The sequence below is a fragment of the Sciurus vulgaris genome (genome assembly GCF_902686455.1).
Source record: "Sciurus vulgaris genome assembly, chromosome: 16".
Taxonomy (NCBI): domain Eukaryota; kingdom Metazoa; phylum Chordata; class Mammalia; order Rodentia; family Sciuridae; genus Sciurus; species Sciurus vulgaris.
This window is the reverse complement of record NC_136477.1, coordinates 64,904,197-64,926,471: the sequence shown is the minus strand read 5'-3', so window position 1 is coordinate 64,926,471 and position 22,275 is coordinate 64,904,197. Positions and strand designations below refer to the sequence as shown.

General features: G+C 32.7%; 1 long non-coding RNA gene and 1 pseudogene across 3 annotated transcripts in view; both read right to left on the bottom strand.

Moving 5' to 3' along the window:
* The window catches only part of LOC306647158 (flavin-containing monooxygenase 5-like), a 636,328-nt pseudogene that overhangs the window by 132,530 nt on the left and 481,523 nt on the right, over positions 1 to 22,275 (bottom strand). The window lies entirely within an intron of this gene.
* Positions 11,072 to 22,275, bottom strand: part of LOC306646634 — a 154,021-nt gene continuing 142,817 nt past the window's right edge. The window contains exons 1-5 of one of the 2 annotated variants that reach the window (XR_013759906.1): positions 18,656 to 18,775; positions 16,149 to 16,190; positions 15,417 to 15,535; positions 11,970 to 12,030; positions 11,072 to 11,171 (exon numbers count right to left, since the gene is read on the bottom strand). This is a non-coding gene — a long non-coding RNA (uncharacterized lncRNA). Of the gene's footprint in view, positions 11,172 to 11,969; positions 12,031 to 15,416; positions 15,536 to 16,148; positions 16,191 to 18,655; positions 18,776 to 22,275 lie in introns of those variants that run through there. The other variant, XR_013759905.1, reaches the window with a different exon arrangement.

Here is a 22,275-nt window from a genome sequence, read left to right as displayed (position 1 = left end):
CAAAACTTTTCTCCATTTCTGAAACCACTTTCTGTTACTTATAGGAGTAAAACAAAATTATACAATGAGAAAATGGAATCCATTTAACTAGATTGAATCATTTGAATCACTTTTGATTTTTGTTTATTTTTGGACAAATGATATTCTTGCAATTTAAAACAAAATTTGGACCTTATTGATCAAAACTTCTATGCAATAGCCTCAAAGTTTAGAGAGAAATTTTAAGAAGTGTGGTGCTATGAAATGTTTACAAACATAGAAATTACCTTCTAAGGTTAAGAGATGGGAGAAAAATCCAATTATGTGGGCTAATAAGGCATGGTGCATCTGTACCTTTGACATATATATCTGGCTAAGCATTCTCTATATAACTTGATTTTGTTTGATGATTAAAAAGTAATTGAAACTGGTACATTCTAGATAAGATTCCTCTAGCTCAAGCCCTTTAGACACATTTAGTTATACTTTACTTCATAAGTCTAAAACAGGGTTTGTTTTGGAACATATGACCCACATGAGGAAACACCTAATTTTTTAAAAATGATGTTGGTTCTATGAGCATCTGGCCACTCAGCCAGTATAGGTACATTAAATTCTTCACCAGTTTTTCTTCATTTGTTTTCCATGTCACAGGTCCTGGGATGCAAGATAGGTTCTTTTCTACACCAGGATCTACTGCACCCCAACCCCATGGAAAATGGAGCCTGAGGAAAGTGTACAGAAACCTCTGCTATGGTCAAGAACTTTGACTTAAGAATTTACAAATGTAGGGAATTCCCAAGAATATGAGGAACAAAATATAGTACACTTTCACTGTACAATTATAGATGTAACTTAAGTCAATGTGAGTAAGCGGTAAGAACCATAATGAATGCCAAATGCAGTTAAGGTAAAAGAAGCAGCAAATAGTCATTTCTAGTTCGCTTTTAAAGTAAAGGCCCTAAGGGATGAGAGGAAGGAGTATTTGCAAAATGGTTATAAAAATAGAATTTACATCTATGTCTATTTTTAGTTGTAAAACAAATGTTTGCTCATTATTGTATATTTTATAATTATGTCAAAAGCTTAATAAAAGTGTAGTTTTGAAAACTTTTATTTAATTACAAAGTCAGTGAACTAGAAAGTCACCATAAGTAAGCTATATGTTTTCATAAAAGTATTCTGTATTTTCTTTGATTATTTAAAAATTCATGATTAAGTGGGTTTAATCCCAGGAATGCACAATTGATTCAATATACATAAATCAATAAATGTAATCCATCAAATAAATAGACTTAAAGACAAGAATCACAGATTATCTCAATAAATGGAAAAAAATACAGTATCCATTCATGTTAAAAACACTAGAGGTCCGGAGATATAGATCATTTAGTAGAGTGCCTGCCTTGCATGCACAAGGCCCTGGGTTCAATCCCCAGAAATGCAAAAGAAAAAAAAAAGAAAAAGAAACATCAGAGATAGAAGGAAAATACCTCAACAATATAAAAGTTATATACATCAAAACCAAGGCCAACATTCTAAATAGAGAAATATTGAAAGCATTTCCTATAACAATTTCAACAAGAGAGGTATGCCCTCTTTTACCACTTCTACTCAACATAGTCCTTGAAACTTTAGCCAGAGAAATTGGAGAAAGAAAGAAATTAAAGTGAAATAAGTAGGAAAATAAGAGATCAAACTCTATTTGCTGATGACATGATTCTATATTTAGAAGACCCAAAAACTCTATATCCAAAGGAGTCAAGATCAGTATACAGTCCCAGCAGCTTGGGAGGTGGAGGCAGGAGGATCAGTTCAAAGACAGCCTCAACAATTTAACAAGGCCCAAGCAATTCTACAAGACCTTTTCTCTAAATAAAATATAAAAAAGGTAGGTGAGGATGTGACTCAGTAGTTAAGTATCCCTGGGTTCAATCCCTCATAAGAAAAACATCAGCCTACTACAATGATGTGGACACATCAATATTTATACCAGCTCAATTCACAATAGCTAAGCTATGGAACCAATCAAAGAGCCCTTCAATAGATGAATGGATAAAGAAAATGTGGTATAGATACACAATGAAATATTGCTCATATATAAAAAACACCTGCCATTCTGACATTTGCCAGTAAACGGATGGATCCTAGCATGGCCTATCATGCTAAGTAAAATAAGCCAAACCCCAAAATACAAAGGTTGAATGTTGTCTCTGATACATGGATTCTAAAACACAAGAAAGTAGTGGGGAAGAATAGTATTTAAGTAGATTAGACAAAGGGAAATGAAGGGAATGGGAATAGGAATAGAAAAGACAGTGGAATAAATGACACAACTTTCCTGACATATGTAAATACAACACAATGAATCATATCATGTATGATCATAAGACTGAGATCCCAATTAGAATCTGATATACTCCATGTTTCAATAAATATGTCACAATATCCTTATTGTTATGTATATCTAAAAAGAACAAATTAAAAAAGACAAACATCTGCCAGAAAACTTCTAGAACTCATAAATAAATTCTGCAAAATGCTATGAATCAATTATGCTATTATTTTTCACTGATGAATCAACTTTAAACAGAAATTAGGAAATCTCTCATTCACAATAATCTCAAAAATATACCTAGGAATTAATCTAACAAAAGAGGTGAAACTTCAATTAAAACTACAGAACTCTATAGAAAAAAACTGAAGAACTTAGAAGATGGAACGATCTCCCATGTAGTTGGATGAGCAGAATTAATATTCACCAAATGGCCACACTTCCAAAAGCGTCCAAAAGATGTAATTCAATTTCTCTTAAAATTCCAATAGTGGGGCTGGGGTTGCAATTCAGTGGTAGAGCACCTGTACAGAATGTGTGAGGTACTGGGTTTGATTCTCAGTAGCACATAAAAATAAATGAATAAAATAAAGTTCAATCAACATCCAAAAAAAGTGTAGTGGCATTCTTCATAGAAATAGAAAAAAAAAAACTGTCATGAAATTTATTTGGGAAAATAACAAGCCCTAAAAAGTAAAAAGAAAACCTTAGCAAAAAACAAGTGAAGCAAGAGGCATTACAATACCAGATATTCAATTATACTATATAGTTATAGTAACAAAAACAGCATGGTATTGGCACCAAAACATGGAAAAACACAAATGGTGTAGAATAGAAGACACAGAGACAAAACCACATAAATAGAATAATCTCATCCTGGACAAAGGCACCAAAAATATACATTGGAGAAAAGATATTACTTTCAAAAACTGGTGCTGGAAAATGTGGAAATCCATGTGTAGTGAAATGAAATTTAAACCTTCTCTTTCACCCTGCAAATAACTGAACTCAACATGGATGATAAACCTAGGTATTAGAGCAGAGACTCTGCTCATACTAGAAGAAAATGAAGGCCCCACATGTCATCAAGTTGACTTAGTAACCAAATTCTTCAACAAGACTCCAGAAGTGCAATAATTAAAATAAAAAATCAATAAATGGATGACATAAAACTAAAAAGCTTCTTCACAAACAAGAGCATGAAGAGAGAGACTATAAATGGGAGAAAATCTTTACTATCTGAACCTCAGATAAGGCACTAATTTCCTGAGTGTGCAAAGAACTTAAAAAGCTTAACAACACAAAAACAAATAATCAATAAATGGGCAAAGAAACTAAATAGACACTTCTCAACATTTATTGCAATTAGAGAAATGCAAATTAAAACTAAAACTACACTGAGTTTTCACTTCACTCATGTCAGAATGGCAATTATCAAGAATACAAGTAACAATAAATATTGGTGAGAATGTGGGGGGAAAGGTACATTCACACATGTATTGTGGTGGGATTGTCAATTGATGCAACCACTCTGGAAAGCAATATGTAGATTCCCCAAAAGAACTAGGAATGGCACCAACCATTCAATGCAGTTATCCCATTTCTTGGTACATATCCAAAGGAATTAAAATTAGCACACTTGTGACACAGCCACATTGATGTTAATAGCAGTGCATCTGACAATAGCTAAGCTGTGGAACCAACCAGGGTGGCCTTCAAAAGATGAATGAATAAATAAAATGTGATATAACACACACACACACACACAAATAATGGGGTATTACTCAGCCATAAATTAGAATGGTTTTATGACATTTGCCAGTAAATTGATGGATCTGGAGGCTGTCATGCTAAGTAAAATCAGCCAGTGTACACAATCCAAAGGAATAATGTTCTCTCCAACATGTGGAAGCTAACCCACAATAAGGGGGTAAAATAGAAGTTCAGTAGAGTAGACAATAAAGAATGGAGGGAAGGAAGAGTTATAAGCAAAGCAAAGATGGTGGAATGAATCTGACATAATTTTCCTGTGTACATATATGAAAATTTCACAGTGACCCCCATCATCATGTACATCCACAAGAATGGGGTACTAATTAGAATAAGATATATTCCTTGCTTGAATAATTATATCAAAATGGATTCTACTGTCCTGTATAATTAAAACATCTAAATTTTAAAAATAAAGTAAAAAAGATATACTCCATGTTTGTATTAATATGTCAAAACAGACTCTACCTTCATGAATAGCTAGAAAGAACAAAATAGATTTTTTAAAAATTTAATTTGATTTTGTACAAAGTGTGGCAGAACTGAAGTTGAGAGTAGTAGAAGGAAAAATTAAAGCACATCTGACATATCTTATGATTGGTGGTGACTTTTAAAGTCCAATGTCAACTTTGTGAAATTTTATGTATACCTTCTAGCTCTTTCCAGAAAGAAATATTACACATACTGAAACAAACCATGTATCTTGCTCCATAACTACATAATGGGATATGTAAAGATGGGCTTCAACATTTAAGACAATAGTAAAATAACAGATCCACAGTTCACTTGTACTTCAAATCCATTATTCAGTTTTTCTTTTAATTCTCTGCAAGACCTTATGTTAGCTGACTGCCTGAAGATGTACATTCAAGAGAACAGGCATTTGCTTTCTTTGACTGTCAGAGGCCAATTTGAGAGGAGTGAGTCACCAGAGCCAGAGAGCTGACTACAAGTGTTCAAGTCAATTTTAAGAAAACACTATGGCAGTGATCAGGGACTTATGCTGGAGATATATTGGTTAATTGATACAAAGTTTCAGCTGGATGAAAAGGAGTTCAGGTGATTTCTTGTTTAACATCATAACTATATTTACTAATAACATTATATATTTTAAAATTACTGAAAGTAGATTTTAAGTTTTCTCTGATTTCTTGTTTTTCTCTTTGTATGTCTTCTACCTGCAGTGTTGAAAAAGAAAAGATTTTGGAGACAAACTGTTCGTGAGACTTGAAAGACAGTTATTTCATATGTAACCTTATATTCTGTGGTTACTTTTTCATTTTTAAGGTAACAATATTGATGATAATAATTACTGTCCCTTAAATTATTGTAAAAGATAAAAAGACAATCATAGTGTCTGTCATATACAGAGGTACATCATAACAGAAAATGCCATCCATTTATCATAAAGCTTGAAGGATACTGGACATTCATTAAATGTCTCTTTTAAAATTTTTTTTAGTTGCCGATGGACCTTTATTTTTTGTTAGTTTATTTATATGTGGTGCTAGGAATTCAAATCAGTGCCTCACACATGCTTGGCAAGTTCTCTACCACTGATACACAACTCCATCCCTCAATAAATGTTCTTATCAGTGTTTTTTATGTGTCAGTGGGATAAAATGCAAGCTCAGTGGTTTTCTTCTATCAAAAAAGGATAATTATATCCCACAGAATATATCTTGATGAAGAAATTGTGGAAATATGTGTAAACCAATCTTTAAAACCTCAGAAAACACAAGATTGAGAAGTCTCTTCTGTTACAGTGACAAAGAAGACTTTAAGGACTGTGTGGAGTTCAAGAAAGGATATAAGAGGAGCAATGTTGATTCTTTGCAGAGCATAGTCTAATTTATCTGAGCAGGTTTATGCTGTTTTTTCATGAAACAGATTAGATTATCTCTTTCTTATGTTGCAATTGCTATATGAGTTTCCTAAAATTTTTTGAAGTAAGAATAAAATGCTCAGATAATGACAATGGTATCTATCATTTTCTCATGTGGAGACACACTTGCATTCCAGAGAACTTCCCTCCCAAATATCCTTACCCATAGTTTACAGTCTAGACCAAGAGGTAATAGTACAGGTTTGGGTAGATGGTCAACCTCACAGATGTCTGCTAGAGGCACTCCAAACAGCTGTCCTGGCTTGGGAGATTTTTACTGGGATGGGTAAAGTGTCCAAATTAGTGCTCAAACTACATCATCTGGCCCAGATTATGATAGATATTCTAAGAATATCCCACACTGAATCTCAGAAAATTGAAAATGAAAGAAACTAGTGAAATTCACTTATCCTTGCTTCTACAATATCTACTTTAGAATATGTTTATTACAGTGGCTGAAAGATGAAAAATTCTTATAGCAGTTCATTTTTAACAAAAAGAAAAACTATGAGGTAACATTATAATTATAATTATATTATAAATCATGGAAAAACTTATTATATGTTCCTTTTGGGGGATTTCACTGAATTGTTTAGTTGAGTTTATCTCCCAAAATTTCACAGGCAAAGGAAGTTTCTTTAACTGAAGAAAAACAACTTTATAAAGTGCTTTATGCCCACACATATACTTTACCATTACAGAAGATAGGACAAGCTATGTAAAAATGTTGAAAATTGAATTAGGCCACAATTAAATAGTGGAGAAAAAAAACAATGTGAGAAGAAGAAAAGGAAGAGAGAAAAAAAGAGGGCAAAATGAGAAAAAACTGAGAAGAGGTATTGTTTGTATTAAGTTGTTCTCCAGAAACAAGCAATGTTTTTACTTGATGTCTCACTCTACTACTGACAATGGAGATAAAGGACTAATTTTCTAGATTATTTTTCCCTTCCTTTACATTTGCAAAATCTCTCACATATCTTTCCAGTACACAATTTTAGAAAGTATGTTGAAGGCAGCATGGAAAGCCACAAATATGAGTGAGATTGACCTGTTCACAGTGACTCATATGGTAAACAAAGACTGATTTCAGTGAAGGGAGCAAGACTAGTGGTGGTGAAGGTAAAAGCAGGTATTGGAGTAGATGAAACATCATCAGGGAGGAAGAAAGCATCAAAGACTGTCAGAAGAAAGTAAGCCACATCTACTCAGTGGGAAAGAGGGAAGTGAAACGGGGCAATGAGCATCTGGCACAGTACTTTACACTAAAAGTGAAAAAGGGCTTATGTGGGGAAAGGCGTTATTAGCAAAATAGGCAGAGTTAAGGAAATTGAAATACACATTATGCTTTTATCATACAATAATGTCAAAATGTTTACCTCCAACATGAAAGTTTGTGGATTTTCACACCATTTAAATATAAAAAGAGAACAATTTAAAATTTATTTCTAAATTGGGCCACTCCTCTTCTTCCCTATCCCCTGCACAAAAGCACAGATAAAAATTTAAAACATTGGACAAAGGGACTAATTTTTCATGGGGCCACCAATGAATGACTAAATTAAGATAGAGAATACAGATAAAAGTTTAACACTTGGAAGAAGGCAGTGGCATGGCACTGGGGTGTGGGGTTTTTTTCTTCATTTTTTTTTAGCATGAGGAAAGAAAAGAGTGGAGGGGTTGACAATATTTTAAGAGAAACCTTCATTCTGGCTGGCTTGCAGAACTAGAAAATACAGTGACAGCCACAGCTCATGAAAAGAGGGAATGCCAGAAAGAAGAAAATATAATAGTAGGAACCCTAAGTTTTGTGGACAACTTCTGCCTACATCTCTGGTTAACACTTAGATCAGATATTTGTGGAAAGATTTAAACAACTTGCAATTAAGCTAGCAGAACAGTGATCTGGAGATTTATGGAAAAGGAGTTCCTGATAACTAAACCATTAACAACTTCAGGAGTGTAAAATGTTTGAGGTGAGTTCAACAGAACATGATAAAGTTATCTGTGCAAGTTTGGGGAATGTGTATAAAACATGACTGAAAAAATTGGAAAATACCTTAGAAAAACAATTAAGATGGTCCAGCCAATATGGAGTTGCCTTTTGAGTTTGGACATTATTGATTCCAAACTGCCTTTCTGCTGTATGATTTCCTCTAGTAGTACTTAGAGTTCAGCAAGAGGTGAGCTATTTTCAGATGTAGAGAAAATTAGGGAGGATCAAACAATATATCTGCAAGAGGGTTCTTATCCTGATAAACATGGGATTTAAGTTGTGCATGGAGGCAAGAATAAAGATGTGATGACACTAATGGATGGAGAAAGTGGCAAAGCACAGCAGGTTGCAGTAAAAAGGAATCTGGGCTTCTAGAAAGAAAAACATAATGAACAAAAAATGAACAAAGGGCACAGAGAGCAGTTATAACTATTTGGTCCCCCAAAACTTAAAAATTTGAATCAATGTGGCATAGTAAAAAAGAAAATCATATCTGCAGGGGTCCATCCATAGCAGGTATCAGGGGTCCTAGGTGGATGGGAGGCATCAGTGTAGTGGAGAAACAGCACATCAAGAAACCAAGTGTTCTGAGGCTAAATCTACCTTTATTTTTTCTGCCACCTTTTTTATAGATATTTTTCTTTAGTAATGATTATATCATTTTGGTTAGTTTAAAACAAGAAAAACCTTCAAAAATACAATCTATGCTTCTTCTCAAAGTACACATTCTCTCTGTATAACAGTCCAGATCAAAACAATCTTATATCCCATCTAGATTAAAACAACCTCATCTCCCAGCTAAACCGAGGTCACCATGATCTGGCAGTCTTCAACCATCAGAACAAACACATCACTAGATTTTCTGAGAAACCACCCCCACCATGAACTCAGTGTTTAACAGTGAGAAACTTTTACTATTATTAAAGGGCAGAGAAATCAAATTATAGTTAATATTTAGTCTATTCTAATATCATATAATGGCAGACTACAATCTTGTTCTGATTCTCAAAGAATTAGACTAAACATAGGAAAAGCACAAATTATATTTATGACTAAGCTAAATGTTTTTATTATGTAAAGTATTTCTAGAATCAACTATTGAAACTAAGAAAGCAGCAAAGGCTGAACACTGTATTCAAGCTCAGAGGAATGCCTCTTTATCCATCTATTATTATACTAAAGTAATAACAGTCTCCTTTAAACTCAAGCACAGCTACAATTGTTCATTTTTATATATTTTATCTATGTACAACTGCCAAATTTTTATTATGCACTATTTTCTGTCCCAATACAGTAAAACCTTCCCAATGTTTTCCAATAAGTTTCTAATGATATATTGATTATTAATATGGAAAAGCAAATACACATGGAGACATGCCATGCCTATAATCCCCAAGAGGTAGGACAATCAACAGAACTGTGTCAAGTGTTGAGTCCTTTATTCCAACAGACTGTTTCAAGTGTCGGATCTTCTACTCCAACAGACCGTGTCAAGTGTCAGAGTGGCAGGAGTAGACACTGTACATACCAAAGTTCCAGTTATTTAAGAGACTCTGTTTTAGTATGAAAATAATAATGTAAACTAAATAATTTTAAAAGCTTTAAGGGGGTTCTCTTTTAAAGAATCATACTATGTAATATCTAAATCAAATTTAAAAAATAAAAATAAAGCCTTACAATGAATGGTGATTTGTCAGTTTTCTTTAAGTTTGGATATAATTTTTCCACAAAATGGTGTCATAATAAATTAAAGTTAAAAGTAGTATAAGACACTTTCTTTTAATACAACATCAATTGTGTCATAGGAAGACAAATTATTTTGGAGTTTCATCTGGCATTCAGATTATGCCCATAATTTGACATGTGGCAGAAAGTGAGTTGTCCTCAATGATCTCACATGGTCTACACTTTCGCTCTTGAGCCCAGGTTTGCTCATTTACAAAACACAATGAGGCTGTTCACTGGATCCTTCAGTTGGTTCAGAGTGAAAAAAGCAGATGTAGAAATTCTGTTTCTCTTTAAAATCACATTTATTTTGTTACTATCCATTTTATTTTGTTTCTTATGAAGTCATACTTGTATAATTTAAGGAAGAGCAAAAGTATGGTGAATTATGGGGCGCTTTCATTGATCACCACTCTTACCATGTAAGAATCCATACTGTGGGGTGGGTAAGAAAGAGAGATTTCACACAGAATGTATATTAGATTATTCAGCTAAGAAGAGACTTCTCTAGAAAGCATGTTAGTGCTCACATACTAACCAATACAAGTATCCAGGTAAGACTTCACTGTTTTCTGATACCCATCAATGGGTAACTTCCTTTATATAATGTGAACATTTCAGGGAGCACACATGTAGTGTATTTGAATACAAAGAAGCACTTACAGCTTCTTTGACTCTGCTATGGGCAAGAGGTTAAAAGGAAAAGCTGAAAAAAAGGGAGTAACTATATTGCTGCTTACTGCTACTTAAAGAGAAGCCATGCCTATTGCTTACTTATAAAAACATACTCTTAAACCTTCAGCTTTTCCTTTTAAAGCACTAGAAAAATCAAAAGAAAAAGTACTTCATCAGGATGAAAAATTGTATCCTTTTCGTTGTACTAAATTTGTGCTCAGGAAGGAAATCTTGTGCCAAAGGAAGGTTCTTGTAAAGGAGGAAAAGCAAACTCACCATTTGAATCCTGAGACACAGCCAGGTGCCTGAATTTCAGAATGAATTGGCACTGCATTCTAGGGGGAACCTCTTCCATGAGGAAGAACGTAGGAGGTTAGAAGTGGTGGTTCAGTACTTTTGATCTTTGTGTCAGAGTGCAGTGTCTTGAAGAGTGCACATTTTTATTCCATAGGGATATTTGTGTCCTATAAAAGGGAAAAATCTATACATAGACTTTATGGTGGCTAGTACTGTGACTAAGTTTGTTGCAAACCAAAATGTACTGACATTTACTATTTGGGTTTTACTGTAAGGAATCTGTTTGTTGCCTGAATTTCCACCATATACACTCTTACAGTTGGTGACAACTACCTAATGCAACGATCCTTCCCACATACTATTATGAGGACTACTAAGTGTAACTGAAGGAAAAACAATTCTTTAAAAATATCTTTTGTGGAATGAGTATTCACATCAGTTTGTGAGCTGCTTTAATGTTGGCTCTGTTTTCTCAGTGAAGAGCATTCACACATGTTCTAGCTTTTTCTTATCTAGGTAAGAAATCAATGCAGATGTGCCTGGTTTATGAATTCATACAAAATTTAATTATATTGTAAATACATTACTAAATTTTTCTAATAAGCCATATTCCAAAGTTTGGTTTCCCTGAATTCTTAAAGGCTTAGTATAGAATTGTGTAAGTACAAATGTATACGCAATCAATAATACTATGACCTATCTTAAATGTATCATAACACATCATATTAATCATATTTTTATAACAATAGAGAATCTCTCTGAAAAAATAATGTTGTTCAAGTACTTCCCTTACTTTTCAGTCTTCTAAATGTCATTCCTATTACTATATAAGTTCTCATTTTGTGTTGTTTACATAACTTATAAGGAAAGCAATGAGACAACCTTCAATTTTCTCATCCCTCAGTCATCCTCAAATATTACATCTTTACCACTAGAAAATGGTTTGAACTTGCTTTTGCCACAGGGGGGAAAAAAAAACAAAAACAAAGGCCAAAAGCAACCAGGAATATTATGCTATTCATATTAATGCTTTTCAAGTCTATTATCCAATCAAAGTTGTATTTTTTTTTCACTAGAGGCATCAATCATTTCATCCTCAGAACCTGCAGCCACCAAATATGTCAAACGTTATTTATATAAAAATTCTACTACGGAGTAAATTCTTAAGTATACAATATCATTAGTATCTCTGATAATGACTTATCCAATAATAGGAGGGATAATATTTATAACTAAATTATTAAATACAACTTTTCATATAATTTATCACAGCCTCTTTAACATTAAGAATATCCAGCAAGGCAACTTACATTTATCCTTAGCACTGGTAATGACATGTTGATGACTTCACTTGCTGTATCTGAATTCTTTCTATAGTATAAAAAAGAAATAAATACATCTATAAATAATGACTTTCAGACAGGTGAAAAAATAATAATCAACCAATAATCATTTAAGGACAAATCTTAATTTCAATTGTGAACAGTGGAAAGCATAAGACTTAAGTAGAACATAAGCCTTTGATTATAAGATACTCTTATTCCCTGATACATTATTTCATTTAATAAAATATGTATTTTTCTTATGATGTATGATTCACAAAATATAGGAGCTTAACCAAGTAAGAAGATAAAATATATTTTGAAGAGAGTACATGAAGGCTACTCCCAATCACACACCCACAACACTCAAAGATGTTCCTCTGCCTAATTTCCATTACTGTATTTCCATAATTCAATGTGAATAAGAAAAGGAGAAACCTATATTCTATTTCTTCCTGAATGCTCTTTTTATAGTGGGGAAGATTATGTCTTTGTTATAAAAGCAGCTGAGGTAAAATAAAAATAAGAATTAGTAAAAAAAAAAAAAAAGAATTAGTCAGTTAATACATTTAAAGTATAATTGTTAACTGCGTATTTTCTAAGTGTCTGTTACTGTGGCTACCGAGATTTTTTGTTGTTGAAATCTTTTGAGGATTGAAAATTGAGAGTCCTAACAAAAGGTACTGAAATTTTTAGAAAACTCAGTTCCTTTTTTCCAATTCTGTCATTAAAAAGTGAGCTTTGTATAAAGAAAAATAAAATTATGGCATTTGCAGGCAAATGGATGAAATTGGAGAATATCATGCTAAGTGAGATAAGCCAATCTCAACAATCCAAAAGGCAAATGATCTCACTGATAAGCTGATTATGACACATAAAAGGGGGTGGGAGGGGGGCAAGAATGGAGAAAAGAGGGACTGCATAGAGGGAAAAGAGGGGTGGGAGGGGTGGGGAGGAAGGGAAAAATAACAGAATGAATCAAACATCATTACCCTATGTAAATGTATGAATACGCAAATGGTATGCTGTTACTCCATGTACAACAGAAACAATTTGTTTCTGTTTGTACAGAATACAATCAGAAAAATTGTAAACATTTGTTTACAATAAAAATAAATTTTAAAAAAAGGTGAGCTTTACTAGCTATGTGCTAAACTAAATTGAAAATAGAAGGACAATCTGCAGCAAACTCAAAAAGATTTCTGAGGTATTTATAGAGATCACTGAATTCCCAAAGACAGTGCATAAAGTGCAATGCTACCAAAAATGTATGGGCTATGCACATATGTTTTACATAAGATAATTGTCAAATAAAACAGCAGTTAGGGCTCTGGACTTGACAGAGCTGACATGGCACATAAAAGCAGAATAAAGAATCACAATATGATATAAACAAAGTATATAAAAAGAAAGCAACATGAAATCATTGATAATTTACATGTTCTTCTTTATGGTATTTTTCCCATTTAGACCAATTACTTGTCAGAACAAATTGCCTCCAAAAGTTGTTGATTAACTGAATTTTAATTTGTATAAAATGCATTTTAAATGCATCAATTTCTAAAGTATTCCTTGTAGGTCCAAAGATTATGCAAAAGTAACTCAGAGCCCAAAAAATGGGGAAGAATTGAAGTGCCCAAACCAGAAACTGCCTTCTACCAGAGTAACAAAGGAATGTGACATACACAGCCTTAACTTGAAATATAAGTTTCATGGAAATTTGAAGAAACTCTTTCATGGAGTCTATAGTGAAGAATCTATCTTCTGAATTACCTTGTTTCTGAGATAATTTTTCTTAACATTAGGTATATATTTTCATAGCAGTAATTACATGAAGTATATTTTTCTCTGCAAGCCTTTCTGGGAGTGAAAAATAATTGCAATTCAGTAGAGAGAGTTCTTTGGCTAGTAAACAAATGATAAGACAGACAAAAGTAGAAATATGCGTATTCTGTTACATATTAGCAGAACTCATAAATTGTGCACATAAAAAGTAAAAGAGTACATGAAAATATTTCCCAAACATGCATTCCTATTTGGAGAAATAACTCTCTAGAAACAGGGTTCCCTGAAAGAGACTGTTGCCATTAAAACTGTATCAAAGAACAAAATAGTGTCACTTCATTCTTGACTCATTCATGGTTTCAGTGATAAAAGCAGAGGACCCCAACCTGCTCACAGCTCTTGTCAAAATTAGAGTGGTAATTCAGGTTCCCTCATGCACATATTCTCATACATAAAAGATGTATGACATAACATAAACACCATAACATAAACACCTGCCACAAAATCTTAATCTTAATTGAGGTATATGTGCTTTATTTCTACTGTGCTATAGGAGAACTTTGTAGTCTCACACTTTTAGAAATTGAGTATTTCCCTCAAACAATAGCATCTGGCTTTCAGGAATGGGTCAGAACTTTTGCATAATCTCTTATATCTGTTGAAACATAACTCTTTTGCTTTACATATTTTCCACAAACAAAAGTATTCCATGTGATTTTGATCTGCTGTAAAGATTAACAGTTGATAGTTTTATAAAAATATTGCCATCTTTTCCCTATTGATAACATCATTTTTCTTGTACCATAACTTCAGTCAAAACATTATACATAATAACTTGGGTTAAAGATTTAATATTTATTTAACAATATGATTGGCATAAACAGTCTAATCCATTAAAATACCTCTCCCAGTACATCCACTCTTTTATCTGCAAGTATTCAATCCACAAAATCTCAAAGATTGAAGAACTTTTCAAAACTACTTTCAAGATGTGAGATGTTTGGAGAAACTTGCTTTATGCTAATAGAGAATACCTTCCTGTGGATGTAACTTTAAGCCTCTCTTCTCTTGAAAAGGTCTCAGAGAAACATTCACATCAGTGATAAGGAAGACATAACAGAAAAGCAATATTTTTCTGAGCATAAATGCTAAATATTGAAATTAATACTAATTTCTCTTGTTCCATTTCCTCTAGAGTTTAGTTTTCATGCACACAAAGATAAACATATACCCTGGAAAACGCATCTCCCTCATGATATTTCTAAACACTTCCTTATAAAGCACATTCACTCTCTACCTGCCTACCTGCCTCTCTTTTTAGTCATGGAGTTTTCTGCTTTATGCAGGGATTTTGAATTTAATTTCCTGGCTTACAAACACCTAGACACAATTTCCAATGTCCCTGGTGAATATTTTGATTAGACTCCTTTTTGGGTAGTCTTTCTCTTTCTCCACATTGATGTATGTAATGAAATGCAATGATAACCCAAAAGAACACAAAGTCAGATGGATTTTGCTATGGTTTACTTCAAAATAAATTTATTTTGCTAAGGTTTTCAGTATATTCATAAGTGATTTTTAAAGATACATGAATGACTCATCACATAAATTATGATATGGATTAAAAGAGGCTTCATAAAACTTCAGGACATGCCAGATGTAGTAACACATCCCTTTAATCCTAGTGACTCAGGAGGCTAAGGCAGGACCACAACTTTGAGTCCAGTCTCAATAATTAAGAACCCCAGCAAGTTAATTAAACCCTCTTTCTAAATAAATAAGCCAACAAATAAACAAATAAAAGTTGTAGATATATTGCAAGGGCAAAGCACTCGATTCAAACTATATCCCGCCATTTTTTTTTTTTTGAACATTAGGAGTGAGGGCTAACAATAACTGAATTGAAGATCCAGGTAATATAAGGCTTGAGAATGATAATAAGGATCAGGCACATCTGCATGATGTTGAATCCTGAAAGCCTCCCTGTTTTCTTGAAGGGGTATGGCATCTTGCTTATAAGTACAAGAAGACAGCACATGATACTTTACTAGATCAAACAAGGCAATGAAATCTTTTCATTTAGCTTTCTTCATTAGTTGGGGAGAGGAAAATGGAAAGAAAGAGTGAAGGACTCTGTGTCCAACCAATGATCCTAAGTCGAGGACTTCAGTCTGTATGTTCAATGATAGGGACATAATCAATCTTTGATTTTTTAGGTATTCCACAGAAAACCTCATGTTTATGCAAACTCAGTAGATAGACATGTTAAAGAAACTTCAAGTGGTAGATTGGAGACAACAGAAAAGATGGAAGTTATTACTTAAAGCTTTTAATTTACTTGATACATGTTAAAATTTAAAAATAACTATACTAAGAAAATACATCTGAGTGGAAGAGAACCATTTGTCCTTTTGCTCTGGAGAACTGCAATCAAAGCAAAGGGAAGACAAAATTAAACCACATAAAATGCCAACACTAATATTTTGAAAATTGCTAATCTAAATAAAATGAAAGAAAGACTGTTCTTGTGATGTAATTTTTCACATGAGCTGTAAACCTGGAGTAATTATATTCTGGAGACCCTGACTAAACAATGCCTCCTAGGAAAAACTGCAGAGTCAATTTTAAGTTTCGTTAAATTCCTTTGAATGGATCCAAGGGAGATCCATTTTTTTTTCATTCCTCATTTGAAATTGTTTTGTTTTAATTTTAAGAATATTTATAGGACATGAAATGATAATATCTATAGAAATTTGCTATTGAAAAGAAATTATGTTATGGAAAATATAATACAGAGAAATATGATGGGAAAATTATGATGGAAAAGAATAATGATACAAACCCATGTTTTTTTTCAACATAGCCTCTAAATCTTCTGGCAGTGACTCACCTTCTCTCTGGAAATCTAAGTTCTTTTTTGAGTAATTGTGAATATTCTTTATAAAATATTCACCAAGGAAATCTGAGGATGTGTACCTTATTCTCATTTAAGAGAATCAATGTCAAATATTGAAGTCTAGTTCTCTTGTAACATCAGCCTCTAACTTTTCTGTTCATTTTCAAACACTCTTAAAACATTATTTTTGAATGATGTTCCATTATGCAACTATCTGGAAACAATTCCCCATCAAGTTTGAGATCCTGAAATAAAAAAAGTAAGTGCATATTCTTTCTCTTTGTCATTTAAATTTTATTAGATTGTTTTCCACTCTCAAATGTCTGAATTAGAATGGTGTTTATTTTCTAAGTACAACCTGGTTAATCCTGAATGGGCTTCTCTGGACATAGGTAGGCCTTCTTCAGTACAATATCTCATATTACTACCACCTACTTTATTGTGCTTTTCAGATATTACATCTATTTCCTATTTGGAGGTTTGTAAAACCTGCCTCAAGCATATCTATTAGTTTCATTTTTCAAACAGCTCAGATGATTGCTACATCTTTTAGCAATAAAGAAATTTTAAATCAAGGTACATACTTTTGTAAGATAACATCATTGTACACTTAGTACAGTAAAATATAGTATAAACATCTTTTATATGCAAAAGAAAACCAAAACAATTGTGTGACTCATTTTAATGTGCTATTCATGTTATTGCACTGGACTGGAATCAAATCCACAGTATCTTTGAAGTATGCTTATAGTAGGGTCCACTGGGCTATTCCAGAAACCCTCATCACAGACAGCAATCAGAAATCAACTATACCAATTTCTACTGTCCCTACGTGAAAGATAATCATCATGTATAGTAAGGGTAGTTGTACTTAAAGTCATAAACTAGTTGTGCTGTATGAATGAGTATGCTAGAATGCTACATATGATCTTTAGGTTCACACAGTTCCAGGCTTAAGCCCTCCACTTAATAATAATTGAATTATTAAGTAAAGTAAAAAACCACAAAATAGCATGTCATAGGTCAGTACTGCATTACAGAACTTAGTGGCAAACCTGACCTTTGTTAGAAGAATAACAGTTTGAGTTATTATAGTTATCTGACTTCAGGGCTTTGCCCAGCCAGGTTGGTGGTAATGGGAATAAAATAATAATAAAAATGCTCAAGTGCATGGGATGAACACTAACTCAATGAGTGTAAAATGAACTCTGGAGTTGGGGCAGACAGGTGTGCATTCGGTATGCTCACCATGAGTCAAAGTCCTAAATGAACACATTCAGATTACAAATATGAATATTTTGTGTTTATACATTTGCCAAAATCTCAGGTATTAATTTGACTTGGAAACTAGTTTCCAACCAAAATCTAAATTTGGATTTCACTGACACATTATACAGATAACAAATCAAAACTGGAGACACAATTCAGAAAACTGAGTATTTTATAATATTCATTTTGTTGGTGTACTAAAAACTATTTTGCTCAAAATATATATAGTATAAACTATTCAAATATAATCATAATATTTATAAAATTTGCCTCAATAAAAATCTGTTTTAAAAAGTTGAAAAGACTGATGAGGCCTAAAAACTCAATGTGCAAAACAAGCAACAATCCATTAGAAAAAGGTTATTTAGAGGAAGAAGTTTCCTAGAGATCCTACCACTCTATTTTATACTCATATTTCTAAGTTTCCTTTCTTCAAGTTGTTTTGGTATTTTAAACCCTTTTAAAATCACTATCAATACCAAAGTGACTCCAACAGTTTCTTATATTGACACATGACTTTCATATGGATTTTAATCCAAAGGTCTATCAGAGAAACATAAGGTGCATGAGTATTTTGGTTGCATGCATGCTTCAAATGTATTAAAACTCAGAAAAAAATGTTTCAAAAATTATAGCAACAAAATTTGAATAAATCTTTCCTCTTTTCCCAGACCTTATTTCAGCTGTGGAGTCAGGGAAATACAGGGAAAGTAGCAGTTCTTACCTTAAAGTGACCAGGTAGTTCACTTTGGGCCAGTCCAAGACAAAGGATGTTACAGAATTGATGTTGTCTTCTTCCATTTCATACACAAGAGTCTACATATCTGTTAGCTATATTTTTTTTAAAATTCAAATTATTTCTTCTAGAAAGATAAAAACAAAACAGGAATTGATATTTCATTTCTTAAATATTACAGGAACTTCTGTGTTTGTTATGACAAGACATTTACTAATAATAATGATCATATAATATCTCATGGTGTTTATCTTCAGTGCCTAGCAGAGTAAGTGCTAACATAGTTCAATACCTAGGCCCAGAAAGTCCTTCAAAATATCTTGGGAACAATTTTAACCTTATACCTGTGTTTATGGCAGCTTTGTTTTTTAACTTTTTAACCTAGCTATTTTCATTTTCTATATGTTGAGGATTTGGATCAAATACCAAATCGAAATTTACTGTGGTTATAAATATTCATAAATTATTTGCAACTTGCTTACTTTCAAACAATTAAGTTGTTGAAATAACCATCATTTATTAAAACATTTACAAATATATCTCATGGCAGATGTTCTAAAAATATTCAACTTAGAGAAATTTATCATACATTTTCAGCACTATGGTTACAAGATTGTCTAAACTTTACAAGAATAGGTTGTTTTAAATTTTACTTCTTATGATTTAATTGACCTTTACTCCCTATATTCAGGCAAAAAAACCTGAAAAAATATGGCCTAAAACAATCTAAACTAAATTGGAAAAGAAAGAAGCAGAAAGATAGAGCTGACACAATCATCTTTCATCTCTGAGAAACTCAAAAGTAACCTACTTGTTAAGATTATCAGTAAAACTGCTTTTTGACAACCTCTAATATGAAAATCCCCATGCTTTTGATTTTATGGACAGTTTTAGTTCTCATGAAGGATCTGAGACTCAAAAGCTTAGAAGGCCCTGAGATGGAGAAATAATTAGGAAAGTCTGACACTTCCTATCATTCAGAACCATTTGAGTAAATGCTAAAAGATAAAGGGAATCAAAGATAGCTTATGAAGAAAGAGCCCTGAAGTTCCTCTACTTCGTGGAATGCTTAATGCTAAAAATTCTAAATGGAATTTATAAAATGAAAAAGGATTTTGGAGAAACAATACATAGAGGCTAACATAATTTCAGTGCCTCATTTGTTCCTCCCATAGGGTTCACTGACGTTCAAAGTAAGATAAAAGTGCTTGGTAGAATAATGGCTCCTTTTTGGCTTGTAATAGTTTTACACCATTTTTATTGATCTGTAGTTTTTTTAAATGAAACAGACTTGATTACCAATAAAAATCTTATTTCTTAATGGAATATAGGTAATAATGAAGGAAAATTAAATTTCTTTGTATGTACACTATTTTGCTATATTTGTTTTTTATTCAGATCTCTGAATTAGATTTCATGTACAGATGAGTATCTATTGATCTAGATGACTATCTATTGATCTATTATCTACAATAATTCTTTCTCTAGATGAAAAAGTGTCAATGTTGCCAATTCCTGAAGTCAAGAAAGGTAATTTTGGCATGTGTAACTGTTTTCTGTTCTCCTCTACTAAAAATAATAGTTGATATTTACTGAAAACTTACCAGGTGCCACTGTGTAAAAGTCTACAGTATTATTTACTTTAACTCTCAGACATTTCATCCTTACGTAAATGGAGTCATAGAGAGACCAACTTGCCAAAAGTGAAACAGCTTAAAAAAGCAGAGCGAGAATCGGAACAGGGAGAAGGTATACTTCTGAGTTTATTTATGTTCTTAACTCCTAAGAATCTGCAGAAAGACCTGGAAATTGTGATCCCTATAAAGCAAATGGATGGAAGTCACTTTCCATGAAATTCACTTTGGTTTTTCTGTCTTAGCCTACTTTTTTCAGTTACCCTAAGATACAAGAATTCCTGATATGATTATTTTTATTATGGGGTTGGGGGAGAAAAATTGTGAACAGTTATGGATACAAATGTAGAATGTCTAGCTCACACGTATTAAAAACCAGTATTCCAATAATCTTTATTCAAAAATGGACAGTCCTAGGGTCATAGTGTACTTCCAATTTTTACTCTCAAACTCTAGTAGTAATATACTGCAGAAATTAAAGAATATGAATCTAGTGTTTACTGGCTGTAACAGTATTGCTATTATATTCTGGAATTGTATTACACCAAAAGAAATTAAATAAAATTCTAGCATTTTATGTTGTATTATTACATTATAATTTTACATAAGTCAGTCTCATTGTGACATATTCCCATATGCATGTATTACAGTTTACTCTAATTCATTCCCTGGTACTTCCCCTTGTCCTCATTACTTCCCTTGCCCTGTTCCCCTTCCTTTTCTCTTCTGGTCTTTCTTTAATTTATTTACTTTTTTTTTCCATTGGTGCACACATAAATGTGGGATTTATAATGTTATATTCACAATTAATACAGTATAATTTTTTCAGAATTATCCCCTATTTGTTCCTTGTTCCCTCCCTACCCCTATCTCAATCTGCTAACTCTCCTCTACTGACTTGCCTATTTCCCTGGGATGCTCCCTTTTTGTTCTTTTTTATTCTAACTTCTGTATCTAAGGGGAAACTGACTGAAATCAAAACAATAACTCCCAGAAATTAATTACTTGTCTTCTACATGTAGTTTATCGCTTCCAAATTTTTAAGATGACAGGTATATTGGGAATTTTATCCTGGAAGAAATTCCAGTGAACTCAAAAAATGGTAGTTTTCTTCCCCTTTTCATATAGAGTGTTATATAGTTACATTTTGGGGTAGAAATCACAATATATGCCACAAATATCCAATCGAAATTCTAGTGAAAATTACTAACAGAACAATCAGAATATTGTTTTTAAAATCTCTCTTACCTACACAGAATTCATGCCTTATCATTTGCTTATGGAATAAAATATGAGATAAGTGATGTTTTGCGTGGGTGTGAAGTGAGTAGTCTTTTTTCTTTTTTTGTTAATTGCACATGGTTTTCTTATGACTATTAGCAGGGAAAACATTGACTTCCTTCAAAAACTTTAATGCTTACAAAACAGATCCTGTTTTTAACATTAAAAGCCCTAATTTTGTTTTGAAAATAACATACCTTTCTAACATATGGCCATTAAAGCACATCTGTCTTTAATCCTTTTTCCAATTTATTATGGAAAAGACTGATAATGAACTCAAAATTATTCTCAGAAATAGTCAATATTCAGCACTAAATGGAGCAAATATATTATTTTTGCAATTAGAAAATACAATGGAAACCTCTCTATTGAACTCATGAACATTCACCTAGTTTACATTCACCTAGTTTAATTAAATAAATATGTGGCAGCTAGTCAATTATTTATCCCACTTGACTTTATTTCTGTGAGCTCATCCTAATGACTGAAACAGTCTTAAGGAGCCTGAAGAAGAGCTGATATGAGGAACATGTGGCTGCCACCTGCATTTTATGACTGAAAATCGATGGACTAAGTAATGAATACTAAGTGTTGACTCAGATTATTTCAACAAATTAAATGATCCTGGACACCACTCACTCTTTCATCCAAATATGAAAAGGTAAAAGAAACACATTTGCTATTTCAGGGGCT